The 19,693-nt window shown below is 47.4% G+C and overlaps 1 protein-coding gene across 1 annotated transcript in view; it reads right to left on the bottom strand.

Moving 5' to 3' along the window:
* BCAS3 (BCAS3 microtubule associated cell migration factor) overlaps nucleotides 1–19,693 on the bottom strand; it is a 464,753-nt gene that overhangs the window by 261,569 nt on the left and 183,491 nt on the right. The window lies entirely within an intron of this gene.

Below are 19,693 nucleotides of genomic sequence, written 5' to 3'. Positions count from 1 at the left end.
GGGACGGGACGGGACGGGACGGGACGGGACGGGACAGAACAGAACAGAACAGAACAGAACAGAACAGAACAGAAGAGCAATTTAGAATAGGATAGGATAGAATAGAACAGAACAAGAGAGTTGGAAGGGACCTTGGAGGTCTTCTAGTCCAACCCCCTGCCCAAGCAGGAGACCCTATAAACTACTTCAGACAAATAGTTGTCCAATCTCTTCTTGAAAACTTCCAGTGTTTGAGCATTCACAACTTCTGCAGGCAAGTTGTCCCACTGGTTAATTGTTCTGACTGTCAGGAAATTCCTCCTTAGTTCTAGGTTGCTTCTCTCCTTGGTTAGTTTCCACCTGTTCCTTCTTGTCCTGCCCTCAGGTGCTTTGGAGAATAGCTTCACTCCCTCTTCTTTGGGGCAGCCCCTGAGACACTGGAAGGTTGACTCAGCCTTCCATCCTTTCTAAGGTAGGTAAATTGAGGACCCAGTTTGTGGGGGCAATAAGCTGACTTTGTATAAATATACAAAAGTATGAAGGCTATTGCTTAACGCATTGTAAGCTGCCCTGAGTCTCCGGAGAAGGGCGGCATATAAATCAAAATTAAAAAAAAAAAAAATCCCTGCCCCCCCCCCTGCATTGCCCAGCTGAGCCGTGCAATCATCAGAGGCTTTTTTTTATTTTATTTTTAAAACCATTTTTTATACAACCTCTTTGGCCGAAAAAATGCTTTTAAAAGTGAAAAAAAAAAAGCCTCTGATGATCACGCAGCTCAGCTGGGATCATCAGAGGCTTTTGAAAACATTTTTTTCTGCATTTTTTTAAAAAATGTTTTTAAAAGGAAAAAAGCCTCTGCCGATCAGGCAAGTCAGCTGGGATCGTCAGAGGCTTTAAAAGCATTTTTTTACAACCTCTTCAGCCAAAGAGGTTGTAGAAAAAATGCTTTTAAAAGTTTTTTTTTTAAAGTTGGCCATGCCCACTCCGTCATATTACCCACCACCACCAAGCCACGCCCACAGAACCGGTAGTAACAAATTTTACATTTCACCCACTGGTGCAACGGTTGTAAGTGTGGAAAAGCCGTAAGTCACTTTTGTCGGTGCTCCTGTAATCCAACGGTCACTAAAAGAATGAGTGTAAAGTCAAGGTTGTACGGTATCCTTAGGGGAACTTTCCCCCAGCATATAATAATGGAGGGAATCACCAAGAAATAATCTTTGTTTGCAAATCGTTGGAAATCGGGAGCTACGTGCCTATGGCTATTATCTTCTGCAACTTGCTCAAAGGAGAGTTCGTTCCCTTCATCTTGTTTATGAGGTATATTTGCTCAGAAGTTAAGAGCCATTATGTTAAATGAGCTCCTCTCCAGTAAAGGGAATGCAGGGATGAAAAAAAAATAAAATAAAAACCCTAATAAAGCTGATTTAAAGCTTGCAGGCCTAACTTCTTTTGTGAAGGGAATGAAGTGGGAGTACGAGAGAAGAAATAGCACAAGCCATTAGACTTTGATAAAAATGTGAAAGCTGCAAACACAGAAAGCTTTGTAGATGATTGATTGGCCCGAGTCCTGTACAACTCCATGCTGCAGCCAAGACTGACTCTTTTTTAAAAAATAAAAAAATTCACTGCTTGGCAGCATGTCTCCCGGGCTACCTGAGCAAGGACAGCTGGATGTCTTCAGAGGAACTTGGACTACAGCTCCCATAAGCTCCAGTCAAAATAGCCACAGCCATGGAAGCCAAAGGTTGGAGGGGGTTTTTTGAACTAAATCCAAGAACGTCCCTCAATAACAGTGTTTCTCAACCTTGGAAGCTTGAAGACGGGTGGACTTCAACTCCCAGAATCCCCCAGCCAGCGCTGCTGGCTGGGGGATTCTGGGAGTTGAAGTCCACCCGTCTTCAAGCTTCCAAGGTTGAGAAACACTGCTCAATAACATCCATCATGATAGGCAAGTTAGTAAGAGAAACATTGCCCGGCAGGGCCTCTTAGGAAAGTTTGGAGATTCCAATTCTATTATTCTATGTTCTATATTCTAGGTACATTTACCTGCCCTTTCCAACCCACAGCAAAATTTACAACGATTCTTAGAATCCTCTATAACAGCGATGGCGAACACTTTTGCCGTCGCGGGCCAAAAGCGGGGGGGCCACGGGGGGGGTGTCGCGCGTGCGTGTGCCCACACCCGTAATTCAATCCCCTCGCCCCCCCCTGCACATGCGTGCGCGACTCCCCCATGCTCCCCATGCTTTTGGCACCCAACGGCAAAAAGATTACCGGTGGGCCCAGAGGGACGTTTTTCACCCTCCCCAGGCTCGAGGGTTCCTTGGAGCCTGGGGAGGGTGAAAACGTCCTCCCCACCCCCCCAGAGGCCCTCTGGAGGCAGGAAATGGTCTGTTTCCCAACTTCTGGCGGGCCCGGAAGGCCCGAAAATCAGCTGGCTGTCGCACACATTGCATTGGAACTGAGCTAGGGCAGCAGTCGCGTGCCCATAGATACAGCTTCACATGCCACATGTGGCACGCGTGCCATAGGTTCGCCATCATGGCTCTGTAACAGTGATGGCGAACATTTTTGACACCGAGTGCCGAAAAGGGAGAGCTTGTGCACGCTCGCGCTTCGCTCGCGGGCACCTGGACTGCAACCCCTGAAAATAAACTTCCAGTTTCAGCTACTGAACTTCTGGTTTCAGCCAGGGGTGGGTTCTAAAATTTTTTTACTACTGGTTCTGTGGGCGTGGCTTATTTTGTGGGCGTGGCTTGATGGTCATGTGACAATTCTTTAGGATTTATCAGAGGTACTGGTCTACCAGGCTTTTAACTGCTTGCAAAGCTGGTCTACCGGTCTACTCATGTATTTTTGCAGGCACCGGTCTACCCATTTATTTTTCAGGCACTAGTCTACTCATGTATTTTTGCAGGCACCGGTCTACCCATTTATTTTTTCAGGCACTGATCTACTCATGTATTTTTGCAGGCACTGATCTACTCATTTATTTTTGCAGGCACCGGTCTACTCATTTGTTTTCTTTTACCACTGATCAGCTGTAGGGCGGCCCTTTGAAGCCGCACGGCAAGAGTTTTAAACAGTTTTTTTCCTCCTAGCCATCAGCTGGGACTCAGGAGGCAGCAATAGATTGGGGGTGGGGCCAAATAAAAGGTAAGAATAACGCGGCGGGTGGGGGGCTGCGGGGGCCGCAGGAGGGCAGAACCGGTTCAGTGACATCATATCCTCACCGCTACCGGCTCGGGAGAACTGGGCCGAACCGGGAGGAACCCACCACTGGTTTCAGCCAGCTACTCTTCTGGATTTCTGGTGTGCATGCGCACGTGACGATCAGCTGGCTGGGGCACATGCTCACGCAGGAAAACGGAAGACCTGCTACTTTCCGGCATTGCCACAGGCAAAAAGGCCAGCTGATCATCATGCCAAAAACCCGGAAGAAGAAGGGATGATGCCATGCAAGCCAGGCGAGATGGCTCCATGTGCCACTTGGGGCACGCGTGCCATAGGCTTGCCATCACAGTTCTATAAATTGCAGGCTTTCCACGATGGACCAGGCAATGAAGAAAGGGCAGACTTGAAGTAGACACCTTGTAAATGGCTGACAGTAGAGATTTTATGCATTGAGCTAGCCCGGGAATAATTCTCACATGCTACCCACACACCGGTGCAACCAGTTAATGAAGTATGTTCCTTCATTACTGCCAAGGGGTTTGTGCCAAGACGTGCTGCTTCTTTTTACTCATTGGTAAACCACAGGAAGTTTGTCCGGGCATTACTTTCCATTTGCAAAGTGCTTCACGCTGAGTTTGGCAGACCGTTTAAAAAAACTGCACCCTCTTCAGGGCCGCCATGCTGGAATGCCACCCACCAGGCAGGCGTTTTGAGTTCTTCCATTATTATTATTTTTTTTTTAAAGATCACGTCCATATGGGCACCAGCTTAGCTTTGACCTAAGCAAAATGAAAGAAAGAAAGAAAACCTGGAGAAAAACATTTTGGGGATAGGGAGATTCGATGTCCTTCAAAACGTTGCTAGGATAGGATTAAAAATACAGGAAAATTTCTAGCCAGAAAAAATTTGAGAACGTCTGACAATTCCAAACACGTTTTGCAGCTAAAATATTACGGCTACAATATCGATATCAAACATTCTCCAAAGGTGTTTTTTTTTCCCCTAAATTCCCATTGTGACATTCTGCATTGTGTACAGGTAGTCCTCAACTTATGACCACAATTGAGCCCAAAGTTCGTAAGCGGAGACAGTTGTTAAGTGAGTTTTGCCCCATTTTACGACCTCTCTTGCCGCATTTTTAGATGAACAACTGCAGTTGTTCAGTCAGTTAATATGGTTGTTAAGTGAATCTGGCTTCCCTGTGGACTGTGCACGTCACAAGGTCGCAAAAGGGGATCGTGTGACCCAGGGATGCTCCAACCGTCATATATATGAGTCCGTTGCCAAGCATCCGAATTTTGATCATGAGAATGTGGGGGATGCTGCAAAGCTTGTAAGTGTGAAAAACGGTCATAGGTCACTTTTTTAGTGCCACTGTTCACTTCAGACAGTCACTAAACAAATGATTGTAAGGCGAGGACGGTACCTCTATAAATGGAAGGGAGGATCTATATCAGGGGTGGTCAACTATGGCCCCTTTACAACCTGTGAACTTCAACTCCCAGAATTCCTGAGGCAGTGTGGAATTCTGGGAGTTGAGGTCCAGAGGTTGTAAAGGGGCCATATTTGCCCAGCCTTGGTGTATATAATTAATGGTGAAAAGAGCCTTACGTTGAATAGGACACAGTCAATCCATTTTTTTAGACTTAGAATAAGACTTAGAATAACCTTATTGTCACTTTGAATGTACACTAACCGGCATACATTAAAATGAAATTTATAGAACCTGAGCGGTTGCTGGAACTGGATATATCTAGTCTTATGAAAAGAAGAACTAGGGGAGACATGATAACAGTGTTCCAGTATCTCAGGGGCTGCCACAAAGAAGAGGGGTCCATCTATTCTCCAAAGCCCCTGAAGGCAGGAGAAGAAGCAACGGGTGGAAACTAATCAAGGACAGAAGCAACCTAGAACTAAGGAGGAATTTCCTGACTGTTAGAACAATGAACCAGTGGAACTACTTGCCTCCAGAAGTCGTGGATGCTCCAACACTGGAAGTTTTTAAGAAGATGTTGGATAATCATTTGTCTGAAGTGGTGTAGGGTTTCCTGCCTAAGCAGGGGGTTGGACTAGAAGACCTCGAAGGTCCCTTCCAACTCTGTTATTCTATTTTATTCTAATCTGAGACAGTTGAGAAGCAAGAAATGGGGTCTTTTATGAAACCACTAGATCTGTCCATATCAATCCTCTTTCCTAGGCAACAAAATGGGATTTTATCTTATCCATAGAAGTTAAGAGAAACAGGTGAAAAAAAGCCTCTGCCGATCAGGCAACTCAGCTTGGATCATCAGAGTGGCCTTTGTCTTTTAAATGCAGATGGGCTGCTGAATCTGGTCCCAATGGGTTTGTTCTCCTATGTTATGCCATGCGTTTGTGAAGTGGTTGTTTTGTTTCCCCAATGTACAGATCTACACATGGCTCACTGCATTGTACTGCATGTACAATGTTGCTCAATTTATGTCTGCGTGTTCAGTCAGAGCTGAAGAAGCTTCTTGGATGAGAAGCGAAACGTCTTCAAAGAAAAACCAGAAAGTCCAGTTGCCTCTTCAAAAAAAAGGACTTTTGGGACAACCACGACCTGGATGGCCGAGAACTCCATAGACATTTGAAACTTTTCTTTCCTATGCTCGATGTTTTCCTGGCATCTTAAACTTAGCACTGGGAAAGGCTGTTCTGTGTGTTTTTATTTGTTGTGTCATCCAGAGTTAGTGTCAATTTGGACAGCCTGGTAAATCTAAATGATTGATTAAAACAAAAAACAAAAGGAAGCTGCCATCGGTCAGTAGCAACGCTGAAGGTGGCGGACCAATGTCTAACTCATGGGGATTGAAGTTGAGGGCTACTAGGAGGAAGAAACTGACAGACAGGATCTAACTCAAGAGTGCTGACATTGAGTTACTAATGGTGTAAATGTCCATGAAGATTCTCAGTCTCCACCTGTCCACACCACCTGTGTACAGCACAGTCCTTTCGCAGTTCCAAAAAGGCTCTACACACATTTGTATTCTGATTCGGGTGACTGTGGGAGCATAGATAAACCTCCAAGTGGCCTCAATGGCTCTCAGAGAGAATGCCAAAGACCAGATAACCGGTCAAGGAATATATCCTCCAGCCTGACCGTCAGGTCAGAACTGAAGAAGCTTCTTGGATGAGAAGCAAGTGTTGTTTTTGACCTCGGGGGGCTGGGTGGGCACAGCTGGAATTGACGTGGCCAGGGTGAGCATGGCCAGCTTGATGTCACTTGTGTCGGTGGCACCTGTGGTGGCCCAGGCAGAGCTGGGGGGATCCATTCTCTCCAGTGGATGAAGGCAAGACCAGGGAATGTCCACCCAGACACAAACTGAGCAACATGGTATATGCTGTGCAATGAGTGAGCCATATGCTGATCTGTACATTGGGGAAACAAAACAACCACATCACAAGCGCATGGCACAACATAGGAGACCAAACCCATCAGGACAAGATTCATCAGTCCATCTGCATTTAAAAGACAAAGGCTATCCTTTTGAAAACAGCAAAGTCCACATTTTGGACAGAGAGACACCTCTGGCCAGTCCTTCACTGTTTTCACGGTAGCCCCGCAGGCCAGATCTAAGCACTCTGCGGGCCGGATCTGGCCCCTCCAGGCCTTGAGTTTGACACCCCTGATCTAAAGGATAACCTGTGATCTTAGAACCACATGTGGCCTTGTTCTTTTACCAACTTCCTCAAACAGTAAATCTGGGGTGATGTCCTTATCTGTAAGTTGTTCTAATGAACCTCTCCTTCCTTCTCCTATTTTTCTTTGATTGCAAGTCAGGCAGGAAAGACCAGGACCACACATGAATTTCCAATTAAACTGATTTATTACTATTCCTGGCCTACGCACAGGATTTTACTCAGCTAAATTTACACCACTATTTTGGTGCCAGATAAGGGTCAACAGAATTCAAGAGGAGTTGGACTTAGTCCATTTGTTCCTATGTAGGGATTCTAAGCTGATCCCTCTTTTGACTCTGTCCCTGGATTCTGCCACTCTTCCTACAGTTGCCATTGTAATATTTATGACCCCAAGGTGAAAGTAGTATGTAAAAAGCAAGTAAAAAGTAAAAGAAAGTAAAAAGAAAGCTTTTCTCCTCTTTTTTCTTGTTTTGCTTGTCTGTCTTTAATATTTTAGTTCCAATTAACTCTCCGTAGGTACAATCACGCAGCCTGGCTCATACGACCCATATCGTATTTTGTAAAATCCATCAATTATCTACTTTCCTTAATAATAAGCAGTCCGTATTCTCATGAAGGTCCAGCCTGTTTGTCTAGTTAATTTTACTATTTTCAAAAGGGACTTATGTCAAAGAAAAAAAAAAGTATTCTGTTTTCTAAAAATCATTTCTCCTTTATCCGTTTAAAACTTTCTTAAATCACCATCCTGTTAATGTCAAGCGCAGGAAATCGGGAGTCAAGGTGGTTCAAATGAATAAAAGTTTATTGCTTGCTAACACTCCCTACAAGAATCTAAATGACTAAAAGTCAAAGCAAATGAGCAGTAGCTAAGATTCTAGGTGGGCTAGACGTACAGTAGTTCTCTTGTGGGAATGAAGAGACTCAAGACTGATGACCTGCTTGACCCCTCCCTCGAGCACAGCCTGGTCATCTCCGACATTTAAGCATTTTAGCTCTTAAGTTGAAGATAGTAATTCCCCCCCAAAAATAGGCAACTTACCAAGTGTTCTTTTCTGCTTGTCGAAAGATCGCGCTTAAGTCATAAATTAATTGTATAAAATAATTAGGGTCAAATGTCCATAAAGGCTACACAGTGGTTTTGAGTGTGATGGTAATCCCTTACTTCGCAAGCCGCTCAACCCACAGTCGACCACAAGAAACTCAATTCCTACGGTTTCCTCACAAGCAGAGCTGTCTAGAGCGCAAGTGGGCGATCTCCCAACCTCTCCTTTTCCAGAGAGAGGATTTCATCCGCCGGAACGTTTTGGCTCAGCTTCCAATCTTCACCATGGTGCTGTCCCTGCTCACAGAGACGTCCAACCTGCCAGAGGTTCTTACTCGGAAGCCTCCTCTATAGGAAACTTGAAAAAAATATAGGTATTTTGTGCCCATGTATGGCTCTTGCTAGTCTTGTTATTTGCTTCATTTCCCCCACTACTAGGCTGCCTTTAACAAATTACTTGTGATAGAATATGGGCCTCATTAGAAAAAAAAAAATGCACACTATTGGTATAACAGTATAAGTCACCTATTGAATGAATACCCCCTTCCTGCTACATGAATCACAGTTATCTGAAATCAACTTGGTGTTTCCTTCCAGATGCCTTTTTAAACCTTCCTATATACTGCAAGAAAAAGAACTGCGTGAGGGGACAATTAAAGGCCTATTCACATATGATATTATGGCAGTAACAAATAAATTGCAAGCTGTAGACCTCTGAGCACAGTCAACCCCTTGCAGTATAGAACAGGGGTGTCAAACTCAATTTCACTGAGGGCTGCATCTGGCCTGTAGCTGATCTCGGGGGGGGGGGGCAGGGGGGGGGCGTGGCCGACTGGGTAGGTGTGGCCATCTTAACGCCATTCACTGGGTGTGGCCGGCTGGGTGGGTGTGGCCAGCTTGATGTCACTCACTGGGTGTGGTTGGGTGGGTGGGTGTGGCCAGCTTGACGCCACTCACTGGGTGTGGCTGACTGGGTGGGCGTGGCCAGCTTGACTCCACTAATTGGGTGTGGCTGACTCGGTGGGTGTGGCTAGCTTGACACCATTCACTGGATGTGGCCGACTGGGTGGGCGTGGCCAGCTTGACGCCACTCACTGGGTGTGGCCGACTGGGTGGGTGTGGCCATCTTGATGCCACTTCCGAAACTACTGGCATGTTTCCTCTTCGCACCAGGTAGACTGGGCCGAAGCCATGTGGGCAACCCCTTACATTTTCCAGGACAGTCCTGCTGGCCAAATCCAACCATATCACTGGCCGCATCCGGCCCGGGGGCCTTGTGTTTGACACCCCCGGTATGGAATAATGGAGCTAACAATCAAATTTTGCCACGTTCGGAAATTCCATCTATCAAACCAGAGTCAACCTTTAGCTGAAGTACCGATTTTCCCTTGAAGAACTTATGGTACCAAAAGAAGAGAACACCTGTAGTTCAGATATTGAGGCGTGGAGCCTTTAGTGCTCTCTGAGCTGGGTGGTTTGCTTGCAGACGTTTCATTACCAGACGAGGTAACAACATCAGTGATCGCGGGTGCTAAGAGCACAGATAATATTATTGAAGCTGATAATGCAATGTCTAATAAAGGAGAATCTTTATGTAGCTCAGGGTTGACACGAGGGGTCCTTGGTGTGCCCTCTGAGCTTGCTTCTTTTCTTGCAGACGTTCCATTACCCAAAGTAGGTAACATCATCAGTGCTAGTAGGTAACTAAGGTGACATCACTAGCACTGATGACGTTACCTAGTTTGGGTAATAAAACGTCTGCAAGAAAACAAGCAAGATCAGAGAGCACCAAGGACCCCTAGCGAAATGTTTGCAAGCAAATAAGCAACCATCAGAGTTATGGGATTTAGCACCAGGGAACATTTTTGTGAAATAACAGCTGACTCTTGCGAGCTCTAATATATTTTCATTCTAATTGTATGGATCATATTTCCTTTTCCCTGTTGTTACATCTATATGTGCACTAGGTAACTCACATCCTGAGGACCCAGATTGTTGGGGGCAAGAGGCTGACTCTGTAAAACCGCTTACAGAGGGCTGTAAAGCACTGAAAAGCTGAATATAAGTCTAAGTGCTAGTGCTATCCAGGGAAAATCAAGATACACATACTGTTGTGGCCTGCCAGCAGCCTGCACGGATCGTGGCTGATCCCAACGACGAGGAGGCTGGTGTGGTGTTGCGCCAGCAGCCTGCGCAGCTGGCTCTCGCGTCGGACAGCGAGGAGGCTGAAGAGGATGTGGTGCCAGAGGCAGAGACTCAGCCTGGGCCTTCAGAACCTCCAGAGGCTCCTTCAAGTGGAGAGAGCGAAGTGGAGGAGCCTCTCCTCAATGCTCGAGCACGCAGGGCTGCCAAAAGGCAGGAGTGGCTACTCAGGAGGAGGAGGTCTCCTCGAGAGTAAGGCTTGAGGATAATTGGCCACTCCCTTAGCCTATTTAAGTCACACGCAGTTAGTAATTTCTTACTGGAAACAACGTGTAATTATTACAGAGCATTTTGGAAAGTGAGTGTCTTATCGAATCTTGTTTTCTGGGCTGGTTGCCAACCTTTGCCGGACTTTGTTTATTCTTGGTACGTTATAACTTTGATAAGGACCGTTGGTGTGTGTCACAATCCTTGGGAATCCGGAGCTGGGGCAGAACATTACTGCAAAATCCCCATTTCCTCTCAATCAGCTGGGACTCGGGAGGCAGAGAATAGATGGGGGCGGGACCAGTCAGAATTTTTACTACCGGTTCTCCAAACTGCTCAAAATTTCCGCTACTGGTTCTCCAGAACTGGTCAGAACCTGCTGAAACTCACCTGATACACACTCCATTCCTAAACAGTACAGGTAGTCTTCAGCTTACAACGGCCCTGGAAAAAGTTATTTATGACAATTTTTCACACATATACACGCTCGTCAAGGGTCACCCTAGGATCAGTACAATGACACCTCGCCCAAGCTCTCCCTATAAAAATCTGCTGCTGTACCCCATTTCTCTGCAGCTTGCCCCTAAATGCAAACGGTTTGGCTTTTAGGAATGAATATGACTTCTTTCCTCACAGCTGCCTGGATCTCATTTTTATTCATTCTTGTGGTCGAGTTGGAACCCCAAATAATTCTTCTTCTTCTTCTTCTTCTTCTTCTTCTTCTTCTTCTCCTTCTCCTTCTCCTTCTCCTTCTCCTTCTCCTTCTCCTTCTCCTTCTCCTTCTCCTTCTCCTTCTCCTTCTCCTTCTCCTTCTCCTTCTCCTTCTCCTTCTCCTTCTCCTTCTCCTTCTCCTTCTCCTTCTCCTTCTCCTTCTCCTTCTCCTTCTCCTTCTCCTTCTCCTTCTCCTTCTCCTCCTCCTCCTCCTCCTCCTCCTCCTCCTCCTCCTCCTCCTCCTCCTCCTCCTCCTCCTCCTCCTCCTCCTCCTCCTCCTCCTCCTCCTCCTCCTCCTCCTCCTCCTCCTCCTCCTCCTCCTCCTCCTCCTCCTCCTCCTCCTCCTCCTCCTCCTCCTCCTCCTCCTCCTCCTCCTCCTCCTCCTCCTCCTCCTCCTTCTGACATGGTGACGAAGGGATTCATCCAAATTCAATCTCTCACACTTTCTTAACTTTTTGTTTCCAAAGGAGCATTTGTCCCAACCTAGCCGATAACATCTGCAGTCAGTCGAGAGCAGTGATGGCTAACATTTTTGCCATTGCGTGTCAAAAGCGGGGGGAGCAAGGGGGGGGGGCGGTCGCACATGCGCACACCCATAATTTCTTTCTTGGAGCCTGGGGAGGGTGAAAACGGCCTCCCCCTGGAGGCCGGAAGCGACCTGTTTCCCAACTTCCAGTGGGAACAGAAGGCCTGTTTTTCGCCCTCCCTAGGCTCCAGAGCCTTTCTAAGAGCCTGGGGAGGGCAAAAATGACCTCGCCCCCCCCCCCCCCCCCGGAGGCCAGAAAAAGCCTGTTTCCCGACTTCTGGAGGGAACAGAAGGTCCGTTTTTCGCCCTCCCTAGGCTCCAGAGCCTTTCTAGGAGCCTGGGGAGGGCAAAAATGACCTCCCCCCCCCCCCCGGAGGCCAGAAACAGCCTGTTTCCCGACTTCTGGTGGGAACAGAAGGCCTGTTTTTTCGCCCTCCCTAGGCTCCAGAGCCTTTCTAAGAGCCTGGGGAGGGCAAAAATGACCTCCCCCCCCCGGAGGCCAGAAACAGCCTGTTTCCCGACTTCTGGTGGGCCCGGAAGGCCCAAAAATTAGCTGGCTGGTGTGAGTATGAATGCTGGAGCTGAGCTTGGACAACACTCGCGTGCCCACCGATATGGCTCCGTGTGCCACCTGTGGCACGCGTGCCATAGGTTCACCATCACGTGTCTAGAGTCTTCCGTGCATCGTGTAAGAAAATAAGTTGGTACAGATTTATGAACCGAGTCAATCTTTTTTCACATGGACACATTCGATGCCGTTTGCAAGCAGGTTCTTATTTTTACCCTTCAATCCCCAGAGGAGATGAAAACTTTCCGTTTGGGAGGCCCAAAAAAAAATATATGTCCTTTCGTGGATGCACAAGATAACGCAATCTCTTTCCCACCCACCCGCTACCCAAAATCCCCACTAAATATCCCATTTGATAGAGCGAGACAATCGCCTTGATTTAATTTACGGCTTCCTCTGTGTTTCAGAGGCTGCTCCGCGCGCGTGGAAGGTTAGCTGTATTTAACTTGGGGGTTGGGGGCGGGGGGGGGGTGGGGGAAGGTGCAGAAAAGAACTTTATAAAAGAGGGGAAGGGGGGTGTCGAAAACGGTACACAGATGTAGATTTGTGGCTCCGGAGCTATTTCTGCAGCATCCGAAGACTAAACCAGACTCCAGGCTGGCCATCAACTCAAACCCACACCCTAAACGAGGTGCCAAGCCACAAGAGGAATTTGCGTCAACTGGGGAATAGAACCAAGGAGAAGAACTTCTAATTATAGGGTCTGGAAGCGGAAGCCGTGAGTGAGTGATTACCGAGTTGAGGCCCTGCTCTATGTTTACTCCAAGGCTTCCTCTCCTCTTCTGCTTGATGGATGAGGTTGCCCCCCCCCCCACCCAAAGGGTGGGGATTGAAGTTGCTGATGAGACACAGAGAAGCTTCCAGGACCGGGGCGGGCGGGGAGATGGTCTGGCTTCTGTGGCCATGTAGTAACATAAGTCTTTTCAACTAGGCGTCAGTTGGTTAGACCGAAGAAGGCCAAATTAGAGGGTAGGAAATCTCAGCTGGGCCCTTGCCGCCGAAAGGGAAGAGCAAGAGTGCGGGAGAGAAGACAGGGGAAGCCAACCAACCCCAGCTCCAAACAGCTTCTCCGGGACGTCCTATTTATAACACCTCTCTAACTGCCGGACTGCCGATCTGGAGAGAGATCGGTGTCAGCAGGAGGAGAAAAGGCCTCGCCCTGGATTTACACCGCCGAGAAACGTGGTCATTTGGGGAATAAGTACACAGGCTACTCTGCCCTTCGGTGGCCACTCTGGGAGGGAGTCAAGAGTTCAGTGTGTCCCAAGCTTTCTGGACAGAGGCCTCTCAGAGCGATCCTTTTCAAACTCTGCCTTGGGACACAGATGTACATTGGGACCATGGGGGCAGGAACCAGGGGTGGGCTTCAAAAATTTTAGCAAGGGGTTCCCTGCCCGGTTGCTGGATGGGTGTGGGCGTGGACATGGTGGGCATGACCTAGTCAGCCTCCTGCACCACGGCGGGGGGGGGGCGGTTGCCCTCCCCGGGCTCCAGAGGCTTTTCTTGAGCCTCCAGGAGGGTGAAAATGGCCTCCCCAAGCTCCGTAGGACCTCTGGAGGCTGGAAATCCCAAACTTCCAGTAGGCCCATTTTTCACCTTCCCCGAGCCTCTGAGTGCACCCTGCACTTATCTGCATCCAAAACGGGCCACATGGGGACTCCTGGGAGGGGCAAGGCAGGGTGGGCGGGGCCAGCCAGGAGTGGGATTTGGGGGTTCTCCGAACTGCACAGAATCTTAACTAGAGGGTCTCCCGAACCCCTGCGAACCTCCAGCAGCCCAACCCTGGCAGGAACCATGGACCTTGGAAGTCTTCTAGTCCGACCCGTTTACCCAAGTAAGGAGTCTTGACAGGTAGTCCTCAACTTATGACCACGATCGAGCCCAAAATTTCCCTTGCTAAGCAGGACAGTTCTGTTTTGCCCCTTTTGACGAGCTATCTAGCCACGGTTGTTAAGTGAATCACTGCAGTTGTTAAGTTAGGAACACGGTTGTTAAGTGAGTCTAGTTTTCCCATGGACTTGGCTTGTCAGAAGGTCGCCAAAGTGGATCACATGACCCCGGGACACTGCAACCGTCAAAAATATGAGCCAGTTGTCAAGAGTCAGAATTTTGATCGCGTCACCATGGGGATGCTGCCACGATCAGAAGTGTGAAAAATGGTCCTAAGTCATTTTTTTTTCAGTGCTGTCGTAACTTTGAACGGTCACTAAATGAATGATTGTAAATCAAGGATTACCTGTATACCATCCCAGAGAAATGATGGTCTAATCCAGGGGTGTCAAACTCGATTTCATTGAGGGCTGTATCAGGGTTGTATTTGACCTCGGCGGGGCGGGGTGTGGGTGGCCAGGGTGGGCGTGGCCAGCTCGACATCACTCATGTCGGGGGCGCCTCTGGCGGCCTGAGTGCTCAGGGAGAGAAAACGGGCTCCTGAGCTCTGTTTTCGGCTGCGACGGCCTCCTGCAACCCTCTGCCAGCAAAAATGGAGCAAAAAGGAGGGCTGCCAGTGGCCCTCCCGAGTTCCGTTTTCGGTGGCAGAGGCACCACGGCCCAGTCCTTTGCTGCTTCCAGGGCGCCCCCACAAGTCTGATCTAAACACCCTGGGGGCCAAATCTGGCCCCTGGGCCTTGAGATAGACACCCCTGGTCTAATCTTTACTTAAAAACCTCCAGGAATGAAGCACCCAAAACTTCCAGAAGCCAACTGTTCCATTGATTGATTGTTTTCACTGTCAGGAAATTTCTCTTTATTTCTCTTTATTTGGATCTCCCTCTGACCAGCTTCCATCCATTGCTTCTTGTCTTGCCTTCAGGTGCTTTGGAGAATAGCTTGACCCCCTCTTCTCTGTGACAGCTCTTCAAGCGTTGGAAGACAGCTATCATGTCTTCTCTTCCTTAGGCTAAACATTGCTAGTTCCCTTAGCCGTTCTTCGTACGATTTAGCCTCCGGACCCCTCATCATCTCTGGATGCTGCGGAAGTACTCAAAATTAATTGTGTTAAGCAACAAGAAGTCGCCATCAGCCCCAAATTCTCATCCACAGAAGCTGACACCTCCTGATGAGTGGCTGTTTTAGCCCAGCTCGCTGTAATCTGCCACATTTCTGCTCTTGGTGCATTGGGGACATTGAGATCATTTCTGATGCAGAATTATCTAATTTCGGAAGACAAGATGCTCAAGCGAAAAAAAAATGCAGGTTGATGAGTGGATTGTGCAAAAGGCAGGCAGCTCTTCTCCCAATATATGATTCATTTAGGGCCTTGCCTTGCAATGTAGTAGACTGTTTTGCCGGTTTCAGGGGTGGCTTGGTATAAAGAAAGACTGAGTCCAGGTATTTACCCAGCAGTGGGATTCAAAAATTACCAGTTCGGTAAACCAGATGTAAAATTAGCATCCGGTTCGCCCTAACCAGTCCGAACCGGCTAAATCCCATCCCTGGAAATATCGATTTATGTGTTTATTCAACTGAATTAAAACCGGCCTTCTCCCTTAGCAAGGGAGAACACTGAACACACTTTGACACACACATTTATATGTTTGCTACATTGTCCACTTCTCCACCCAGAAGGACTGGCACGCTCCACCCAGACAAGGTGACACACTCTAGATAAGATAAAGAAGAACAGACATAGTCACCCACCATCCTTGGAGGTCCTCCAAGGACACTGGGTGTCATCTCAGGGACTTTGGGCGCTTCCTGAGGAACTTCCCATGCCCTTGAACGCCTGCAGAGGCAATGGTGACATTGGCACATATGCTCCCTTCAAGACTTTCAGCAGAAACATTAGATTCCTGGTCAACAAGACTGTTGTGTGAAGATTAAAACCAGAAGTTGCCTCCAGACGTTGTGACTGTTCCAACACTGGAAGTCTTTAAGAAGAGATTGGATAGCCATTTGTCTGAAGTGGTGTAGGGTTTCCTGCCTAAGCAGGGGGTTGGACTAGAAGACCTCCAAGGTCCCTTCCAACTCTGTTATTCTATTCTAAACAGGCCAGTCAGAGGCACCAAAATAAGAGACTTTGAAGGGACCTTGGAGGTCTTCTAGTCCAACCCCCCGCTCAAGCAGGAATCCCTGTAACATTTCAATACAAATCGTTGTGTGATCTCTTCTCAGTGTTGGAGCACCCACAACTTATGGATACAGGATGGGTTTATGGAGTTCAGAAACAGAACAGCAAAAATTCTCACCATGTCAGTTAATCCTTAGTTTGGTAACGTTTAGCATGAATGACGGCCTTACAACGTCTTCCCATGGAGTCAACCAAGTCTTTGAGTTCTGCAGCTGTTCTAATGTGAAACCAAGATTGAATGATGGCTTCTATTAAACTGGGTTTTATTGCTGGGTCGCTTCTGACTAACCAGTTTCTTTAGTCGGCTCCCTAGATTTTCCATTGGGTTAAAGTCTGGGCTATTCCCAGGCCATTCCAGCAGTGGAATAGGATTATCTTGAAACTCCCAAAAAAAGTGGTGTTATTAGCCATCAAACCTCAAAAATACAACTTTTCCCAAAAGGTTTCCACAATTTTGGCCACTACTGTATTTCTTGTCCTTCCCTCAAGGGCAGGGGTGAAATTTATTTATTTATGATTTTATTTTATTAATCATATTTCTATGCCGCCCACTCTCTGAGGACTCTGGGCGGCTTACAACAATCGACAGTATACTAAATAGCATATTGCCCCCAACAATCTGGGTCCTCATTTTACCCACCTCGGAAGGATGGAAGGCTGAGTCAACCTTGAGCCGGTGAGATTTGATCCGCTGATCTGCTGAACTAGCAGTCAGCTGAAGTAGCTGCAGTACAGCACTCTAACCACTGCGCCACCTCGGCTCCCGGTTCGGACCGGATCGCGCGATCCGTTAGCGATGGCAGCGGGTGGTTCGGAGAACCGGTAGCAAAAATTCCTGCGCCCCCCCCCATGCCCAGTTGAGCCGCACGATCATCAGAGGCTTTTTTTTTTTTTACTTTTAAAAGCATTTTTTCTACAACCTCTTCCGACAAAAAACGCTTTTAAAAGTAAAAAAAAAAAGCCTCTGATGATCGTGCGGCTCAGCTGGGATCGTCAGAGGCTTTTCAAAGCATTTTTTTCTGCAACCTCTTGGCCGAAGAGGTGGTAAAAAAAATGCTTTGAAAAGTCTCTGACGATCCCAGCCGAGTTGCCTGATCGGCAGAGAGGCTTTTCAAAGCATTAGAAAAAATGCTTTGAAAAGTTAAAAAAAAAGTTGGCCACGCTCACCCAGTCACATTACCCACCATCACCAAGCCACGCCCACAGAACAGGTAGTAACAAATTTTACATTTCACCCCTGCTCAAGGGTCTGGAGAATAGACTGACCCCCTCTTCTCTGTGACAACCCTTCATATAGTATTCATATTAATTCATATAATAGGTTCGCGGGTAGGAATGCAAGTATATTATTTGTATATAGGTAATCTTTGATTTATAACCATTTGCTTAGTGACTGTTCAAAGTTACAAGGGCATTGAAAAAAAGACTTATGACCATTTTTCATACTTATGACCGATGCAGCGTTCCCATGGTCACGTGATCAAAATTCAGCGGCTGGGCAACTGGTATGTTGTACTGTTCCTGGGTCATGTGATCCCCAGTCAATGGGGAAGCCACATTCATTGAATGACAGTGTTACTAGCCGTGATTCCCTTAACAACTAAGGCAAGAAAGGTCGTGAAATGGGGCAAATCTCAGTTAACAACTGCCTCACTTATAGCAATGGAAAATTTGGGCTCAGCTGTGACTGTAAATCAAGGGCTACCTGTATCCTTAGTAACTCTGAGTGTATCCACTTTCCATTTCTGCCAAGACACATCCGCACCAATCCAAAACAACAAGCTGGTTACAATGTCAGTTACAACTAGTTACACCTGCTAACTAGAGCATACAAAACCTTTGCCAGACCAATTCTCGAATACAGCTCGTCTGCCTGGAATCCACACTGTATACCGGACATTAACACGATTGAGCGAGTCCAGAGGTATTTCGCGAGAAGACTCCTCCAGTCCTCTACCCACAATATTTATTATTTATTTATTTATTTGTTTCCATTTATATACCGCCCTTCTCCAATAGGACTCAGGGTGGTGAACAGCCGAAATAAAAACAGAACATACAAAATTTAAAAGCAGTTTAAAATGATTAAATATTTTGGCCGTAATTTAAAACAACCCAATTTAAAATCAATTAAAATTTAACTCAAAACTGTGGGATCAAGCCAGCCCAGCTAGTTGAAATAAATAAGTTTTCAGGGCCCGATGAAAAATCCGGAGGTCTGGTATTGTGCGTATCTCTGGGGGTAGGTCGTTCCAGAGGGCGGGTGCCGCCACAGAGAAGGCTCTCCCCCTGGGGGTCGCCAGCCGACACTGTCTGGCGGACGGCACCCTGAGGAGGCCCACTCTGTGCGAGCGTACTGGCCGGTGGGAGGCTATTGGTGGCAGAAGGCGGTCTCGTAGATACCCCGGCCCTAAGCCATGGAGCGCTTTGAAGCGCACCAACGCCTTGAAGCGCACCCGGAAGACCACCAGGAGCCAGTGCAGCTCGCGCAGGAGGGGTGTCACATGGGAGCGCCCCGTCACTCCCATAATCCCCCGCACGGCCGCATTCTGGACCAGCTGGAGCCTCCGGGTGCACCCCAGGGGGAGCCCCATGTAGAGAGCGTTGCAGTAGTCCAATAGAATCCCTTATGCCACCAGGCTTGAAATTTTGGGCCTGGACAACCTAGAACTGCGCCGCCTACAGTCTGACCTCAGGATAGTACACAAAATTGTCTGCTACAATGTCCTACCTGTCAACGACTTCTTCAGCTTCAACCTCAATAATATTCGGGCAAACAATAAATGCAAACTCAAGGTAAACCGCTCCAAATTCGATTGCAGAAAATATGACTTCGGTAACAGAGTGGTCAACGCCTGGAATGCTCTACCTGACTGTTGTTACAGCCTCAAACCCCCATAGCTTCAACCTTAAACTGTCCACCGTGGACCTCACCCCATTCCTAAGAGGTCCGTAAAGGGGGCGTGCATAAGCGCACCAGCGTGCCTATACCGTCCCTGTCTTACTGTCCCCATTTATTTGTACTCATTTCCTATGTTCATGTCCATGTTTATACTTATACCTGTTATCTTGTACGTTTGACAAATAAATAAAACAAAATACCGTGCGATACGAACGAAACGCAGCAGAACAGGGCTTATTAAATCTGTGAGGCTCCTCAACACTCTTGTCGAGGTTTTTTTTTCCCCTACTCTGATAAATGAGAAGAGACTTTAGGGAAGAAAATTCCAATTTAGATTTCTTTTAACGATTAACCCTGGACCACCATCGTATTTCAATAGGCCACATTTAACTAACCAGAGGAATTTCGGCTCTGTTAAAGGTGCAGCCAGCCATCCTCGGGGGGCACACAGTTTAATCTGTTTTACTGCAGGCCGAACATTAATTTTCCCTGTTATTAATGAATGGAAAAGCTCCCTGGGAGCCAAAGAAGGAATGGCTGTTTAAAATGTAGATGTGTCGCATTTCACAAGTCTTGGCCAGCGGGGGTGACGCCTGTGGATGGGAAGATAAATTATTGACCAAATTACAATGAAAAAAACGGGCATTTCT

Source organism: Pituophis catenifer, unplaced genomic scaffold (genome assembly GCF_029215685.1).
Source record: "Pituophis catenifer annectens isolate HBS135680 unplaced genomic scaffold, rPitCat1.0.hap2 SCAF_1, whole genome shotgun sequence".
Taxonomy (NCBI): domain Eukaryota; kingdom Metazoa; phylum Chordata; class Lepidosauria; order Squamata; family Colubridae; genus Pituophis; species Pituophis catenifer.
The sequence above is the reverse complement of the archived record's forward strand: the minus strand, read 5'-3'. Positions and strand labels throughout refer to the sequence as shown.